This window comes from Brachyistius frenatus, unplaced genomic scaffold (genome assembly GCF_029030835.1).
Source record: "Brachyistius frenatus isolate BFR_SWC_R1_liver_20210118 unplaced genomic scaffold, ASM2903083v1 Contig_747, whole genome shotgun sequence".
Classification (NCBI taxonomy): Eukaryota; Metazoa; Chordata; class Actinopteri; family Embiotocidae; genus Brachyistius; species Brachyistius frenatus.
This window is the reverse complement of record NW_027211346.1, coordinates 1-7500: the sequence shown is the minus strand read 5'-3', so window position 1 is coordinate 7500 and position 7500 is coordinate 1.

Genomic DNA, 7500 nt, shown 5'->3' with positions numbered 1-7500 from the left:
ATGTACACTCAGCACCCCATCTTGACAGAAAAAAACAGAAATGTAGAAATTTGTGCAAATTTATTAAAAAAGAAAAACTGAAATATCACATGGTCATAAGTATTCAGACCCTTTGCTGTGACACTCATATTTAACTCACATGCGGTCCATTTCTTCTGATCCTCCTTGAGATGGTTCTACTCCTTCATTGGAGTCCAGCTGTGTTTAATTAAACTGATTGGACTTGATTAGGAAAGGCACACACCTGTCTATATAAGACCTTACAGCTCACAGTGCATGTCAGAACAAATGAGAATCATGAGGTCGAAGGAACTGTCCAAGGAGCTCAGAGACAGAGTTGTGGCAAGGCACAGATCTGGCCAAGGTTACCAAATAATTTCTGCAGCACTCAAGGTTCCTAAGAGCACAGTGGCCTCCATAATCCTTAAATGGAAGAAGTTTGGGACGACCAGAACTCTTCCTAGACCTGGCCGTCCAGCCAAACTGAGCAATCGTGGGAGAAGAGCCTTGGTGAGAGAGGTAAAGAAGAACCCAAAGATCACTGTGGCTGAGCTCCAGAGATGCAGTAGGGAGATGGGAGAAAGTTCCACAAAGTCAACTATCACTGCAGCCCTCCACCAGTCGGGGCTTTATGGCAGAGTGGCCCGACGGAAGCCTCTCCTCAGTGCAAGACATATGAAAGCCCGCATAGAGTTTGCCAAAAAACACATGAAGGACTCCCAGACTATGAGAAATAAGATTCTCTGGTCTGATGAGACCAAGATTGAACTTGTTGGCGTTAATTCTAAGCGGTATGTGTGGAGAAAACCAGGCACTGCTCATCACCTGCCCAATACAATCCCAACAGTGAAACATGGTGGTGGCAGCATCATGCTATGGGGGTGTTTTTCAGCTGCAGGGACAGGACGACTGGTTGCAATTGAAGGAAAGATGAATGCGGCCAAGTACAGAGATATCCTGGAAGAAAACCTCTTCCAGAGTGCTCTGGACCTCAGACTGGGCCGAAGGTTCACCTTCCAACAAGACAACGACCCTAAGCACACAGCTAAAATAACAAAGGAGTGGCTTCGGAACAACTCTGTGACCATTCTTGACTGGCCCAGCCAGAGCCCTGACCTAAACCCAATGGAGCATCTCTGGAGAGACCTGAAAATGTCTGTCCACCAACGTTCACCATCCAACCTGACGGAACTGGAGAGGATCTGCAAGGAAGAATGGCAGAGGATCCCCAAATCCAGGTGTGAAAAGCTTGTTGCATCATTCCCAAGAAGACTCATGGCTGTACGAGCTCAAAAGGGTGCTTCTACTCAATACTGAGCAAAGGGTCTGAATACTTATGACCATGTGATATTTCAGGTTTTCTTTTTTTAATAAATTTGCACAAATTTCTACATTTCTGTTTTTTTCTGTCAAGATGGGGTGCTGAGTGTACATTAATCCAAAAACATGCACTTCAGGTCTAACAAAATCAAAATGACAGGTCATCATTGTAAATGAGAATTGGTTCTCAATTGATTCTACCTGGTTAAATAAAGGTCATATTAATGAGAAATAAAATGAACTTTTTTGATTTTAGCAAATGGCTGCAATGAAACAAAGAGTGAAAAATGTAAAGGGGTCTGAATACTTTCCGTACCCACTGTATATATGTGTGTGTGTGTGTGTGTGTGTGTGTGTGTGTGTGTATATATGTGTGTGTGTGTGTGTGTGTGTGTGTGTATATATATGTGTGTGTGTGTGTGTGTATATATGTGTGTGTGTGTGTGTATGTATATGTGTGTGTGTGTGTGTGTATATATGTGTGTGTGTGTGTGTATATGTGTGTGTGTGTATATATGTGTGTGTGTGTATGTGTGTGTGTATATATGTGTGTGTGTGTGTATATGTGTGTGTGTGTGTGTGTATGTGTGTGTGTATATATGTGTGTGTGTGTGTGTGTGTGTATATGTGTGTGTGTGTATATATGTGTGTGTGTGTGTATATATGTGTGTGTATATATGTGTGTGTGTGTGTATATATGTGTGTGTGTGTGTGTGTATATATGTGTGTGTGTGTGTGTGTATATGTGTGTGTGTGTGTGTGTATATATGTGTGTGTGTGTGTGTGTGTATATATGTGTGTGTATATATATGTGTGTGTGTGTGTGTGTGTGTGTGTGTGTATATATGTGTGTGTGTGTGGTTGCTGCCTCCAAACGAAGTGTGCTCTGTCGTGAGTCTAATTGTAGTTTTAATGAAGATGTCTGTGAGCATTATTGTGAATTTCACTACAAAACGCAGCTGAAACTTAAAGAAAACGTCACTAACACGGTGACGTCATAGCATTAAATGCTCGTAGTGTTTCCCACAAATTTTCTAACGTTTCTGCTTTCAGCGCCATTTAAAATGAACCGAGCCTATTTTGTTTTTAGCCTCGAGCAGCTAGCTAACGTGAACTTACTTCTCCTCGTCGGTTACGTTTCTGTTCGGACGCATCGAGATGAAATACTCATGAACATCCTCGAAATTTCAGATCAAGTCTGATTTAATCCAAAATCCAAAATAAGCCGTCACTAAAATATGACGTAGACGATCACGTACAAACTAAGCGCGGAATCCAGTGTTGCCTTCAAGTACTTCGACAAAGCTCGAGTTTGTCCAATTCGTCGACTAAAATACTGCTGAGAGCAATTTATGGACTAAACAGGCAGAAAATACACGAAGGCAGAGAGCACGCGACGAACTAAGGGTTTTATAACGGTATTATAACGGGTTTATAACGGTATTATAACGCTTTATAACGGTATTATAACGGCTTTATAACGGCATTATAATGACATTTATAACGGCTTTATAACGGTATTATAACGGGTTTATAACGGTATTATAACGGGGTATTATAATGACATTTATAACGGTTTATAACGGTATTATAACGGCTTTATAACGGCTTTATAACGGGTTTATAACGGTATTATAACGGCTTTATAACGGCATTATAATGACATTTATAACGGCTTTATAACGGTATTATAACGGGTTTATAACGGTATTATAACGGCTTTATAACGGTATTATAATGACATTTATAACGGCTTTATAACGGTATTATAACGGGTTTATAACGGTATTATAACGCTTTATAACGGTATTATAACGGCTTTATAACGGCATTATAATGACATTTATAACGGCTTTATAACGGTATTATAACGGGTTTATAACGGTATTATAACGGCTTTATAACGGCATTATAATGACATTTATAACGGCTTTATAACGGTATTATAACGGCTTTATAACGGCTTTATAACGGGTTTATAACGGTATTATAACGGCTTTATAACGGCATTATAATGACATTTATAACGGCTTTATAACGGTATTATAACGGCTTTATAACGGCTTTATAACGGCATTATAACTGTATAACACCATCACTAACAGACACGTTTTGCTTTAGAGACAAAAAGGAAGCTGACATCCCCTGTAGATTATACACTGCTCAGGTGTAGGAGTGGACCGATGCTTTGATCCGGGTCTGGGAGGAGATCCCTCAGGAGAACATCCGTGGTCTCATCAGGAGCATGCCCAGGCGTTGTAGGGAGTGATACAGGCACGTGGAGGACACACACACTACTGAGACTCATTTGGACTTGTCTTCAGGACTCTCCACAGAAGTTGGATCAGCCTGTGATCTGATTTTTCCACTTTTATTTGGAGTATGATTCTGAATCCAGACCTCCATGGATAATGATTCTGATTTCCATTGATCATTCTGATGTTATGTTGTTCTCAACACATTCCACTATGTAATGAATAAAGATTTGAACTGGAATATTTCATTCATTGAGATCTAGGATGTTGTTTAAGTGTTCCCTTTATTTTTTGGAGCAGCGTATAAAATTGGTTTAAATAGCTAAAGTAACAAAATAAAATACTTTCTTAATATCGGTTGAAATGGGTTTTAATATTCGTCTTGCGACATCTCTTCCAATTTATTGTAATTTTAAAATAAATGTCTCCTTTCACCAGGATATCCTGTAACTCAAATAGTACCGAAGGCACTCAAAGGCATCACTGCCCGAGCCGCTTCTGTGCCCCTCGCGCTGGAACTTGTAGTCTTTCTCCTCCGGTGCTGAACATTGATGATGTCACACGAGTCAGTGACCGGACTACATCCGGTCGGTACGGCAGCAAAAGTAGACCGACTGGAAACGTAGTCCACATTTAAAATATCTATTTTTTTCATCGAGCGCATCCAAAAATGTCACGATTTCATCGGAAGTGAATATTTGTTGTTTTGTCTGAATTCCTGAAAACGGTGAATAAAGTGAAACACGAGAAGCAGCAGGTTCGTAGAGTTTCAGAGGAATGAAGAGCTCGTTGTACTCACGGTGCTGAAACATCACATGTCAGCTTCTCATGTTCTTCTACGAGGTGACGTCATAGGATGAAGCTGTCAGGGAGGAGCAGAGAGGAGGGGGCACACATCCCCCCTCTGTGTGTGTGTGTGTGTGTGTGTGTGTGTGTGTGTGTGTGTGTGTGTGTGTGTGTGTGTGTGTGTGTGTGTGTGTGTGTGTGTTCCAACATAACAGCCATTAGAATAATTAGAATAAATAGAGATCGTTATAAAAGGTTTATTCAGTCCAACAGGAAACTTTAATGTGAGCAGTTTAATCCAAAATTAGAAAGTTTTAGATCAGATGTTCAACACGACCTCAGAGAGGTTCCACAACCTCCACCCCTTCATGACCAGAACCGTGTGTCCCATCTTGAGTCCAAGTCCTCCTCCAGGTAAAGTGTGTAGAAATCCTTTCATGCACAGCAGCGCCCCCCAGAGGACGAACAGCTGCAGCACAGAACTACAGAAATCAGCTGATGGAGCAGCAAATATTCAAATTCTCTCACTGCTGTCACGTGTTTCCTCTCTTCTACCTGTGTGTGTGTGTCTGTGTGTGTGTCTGTGTGTGTGTGTGTGTGTCTGTGTGTGTGTCTGTGGTGTGTGTGTGTCTGTGTGTGTGTCTGTGGTGTGTGTGTGTGTGTGTGTGTGTCTGCGTGTGTCTGTGTGTGTCTGTGTGTGTCTGTGTGTGTCTGCGTGTGTGTGTGTGTGTGTGTCAGTATCATATTGGATCTCTGTTTGAGTTTCTCTGAATGTCTAATGTCCAGGTTCGGTGTCCCCTCCGCGGTCCGTCCGTCTCTGAGTCTCCGAATCTTTGTGTCTCTGAGTCTCCGAGTCTTTGAGTCTCGCAGTGTCTCCCACATCTTCTCCCTCCTGCCATTAAATCAGCTGCATGATGCAAAGGATTATGGATAATATTGGTCTTCCAACCAGCCACAGAGAATGAAAATACAATTTTAAAATGATTAAAGGTCCTCCTTACTGAATAAAATCACTTTATTCTGTCAGTTTATTTGAGATGATTTGATGTCTTCTTGACGATAGAGGTCAAAGGTCAACAAACGTGGATGAGGATGCTGTGCTGCTTCAGTCGGGTCATTCTCAGTCACACGTTGAGTGAAAGTTACGTCTTTGACTCCACTTGTGCTTCTTTTAAATTCTGGACCACCTGATTGTAAAAGATGACGACTCAGCTCTTTGACAGTTTTAAGGTGCACTTGGTTGAACTCTTCACACCAACACATCAAATCAACACATGTGTCGCGTGTTTCCTCTTCTGAAACATATCAAGCAGCTCTTCAGTGAATCACGATTTTACTCAAACATCCTCGACGCCGCAGCGTCACGCGATGGCTCGTCGCTCCTCTGTCTGTCCCAGCTTCTGTCTCTGGGTGTGGCGGGGTGGGTGAAAGGTCACAGGGTCAGGGGTCAGGGGTCAGGAGAAGGGGACTTCCCATCTCTGTGTGTAGGCGCTGAGTTCACAGGGGCTGATGACCAGCATCCGGGAGGAGTCCAATCCATCCAGCGCCATCTCCGAGTCCAGGCAGAACCGGGACACCAGGTGCTCCAGGTGAGTCCCCGACTTCTGCCAGCGCTGCAGGACACAAGACAGAAACACGGTAGCAACATGAAACACGGGAAACGAACATGCAACAGTTCCGAAAAATCATGTGGAGAAACATATGGAAAACATTTTCATGGTGTCATGTGTGAAGCACATGTAGATTCACATGAAAACCTTTCCACATATATTCCTCATCTGATTATATGTTGCAGCACGTTGAGAACGTGTCATACGTGTGATCACGTGGAGAACGTGTCATACGTGTGATCACGTGGAATTTAGAGTTTGACAGCACATCACAGGTCGGAGGTTACGACAGAGAGCCAGATGTTCAAACGAGTGTTCTGATTCCTGGAAACATATATATGCCTTGTATATACATATATATATAGATATATATATATATATATCTAAATATATATGTATATATAAGGCTCCTGTTCAGGATAAAGTGGGTTTAGATAATGGATGGATGGATATACATGTATACATTAAATACATTAAATCTACTGATCAACATTGTTCATGAAGGACAGACTGTGATTCCCCTCAGTCACCACTAGATGGAGGGCTCTCCCTTCTTCTACCATGAAGCAGCGCTGACCAAACTCAAACTGTGTGTGTGTGTGTGTGTGTGTGTGTGTGTGTGTGTGTGTGTGTGTGTGTGTGTGTGTGTGTGTGTGTGTGTGTGTGTGTGTGTATTATTCATAGCTGAAAACAAAGAGAGAGAGATCTGATGAAACAATGCAAAGTGTTCTATTTGTGTTGGTGTGTGTTGGTGTGTTCAGTGGGTGAGAGAGAAGGTGTGTGTTGGTGTGTTCTATTTGTGTTGGTGTGTCTATTTGTGTTGGTGTGTGTTGGTGTGTTCTATTTGTGTTGGTGTGTTCTATTTGTGTTGGTGTGTGTTGGTGTGTTCTATTTGTGTTGGTGTGTTCTATTTGTGTTGGTGTGTGTTGGTGTGTTCTATTTGTGTTGGTTTGTGTTGGTGTGTTCTATTTGTGTTGGTGTGTTCTATTTGTGTTGGTGTGTTCTATTTGTGTTGGTCTATTTTAGCATGTTCTATTTGTGTTAGCGTGTTCTATTTGTGTTGGTCTATTTTAGCATGTTCTATTTGTGTTAGCGTGTTCTATTTGTGTTGGTGTATTTTAGCATGTTCTATTTGTGTTAGCGTGTTTTATTTGTGTTGGTGTGTTCTATTTGTATTGGTGTGTGTTGGTGTGTTCTATTTGTGTTGGTGTGTGTTGGCATGTTCTATTTGTGTTGGCGCGTTCTATTTGTGTTGGTTTGTGTTGGTGTGTTCTATTTGTGTTGGTGTGTTCTATTTGTGTTGGTGTGTGTTGGTATGTTCTTTTTGTGTTGGCGTGTTCTATTTGTGTTGGTTTGTGTTGGCGTGTTCTATTTGTGTTGGTGTGTTCTATTTGTGTTGGTGTGTTCTATTTGTGTTGGCGTGTTCTATTTGTGTTGGTGTGTGTTGGTGTGTTTTATTTGTGTTGGTGTGTGTTGGCGTGTTCTATTTGTGTTGGTGTGTTCTATTTGTGTTGGTGTGTTCTATTTGT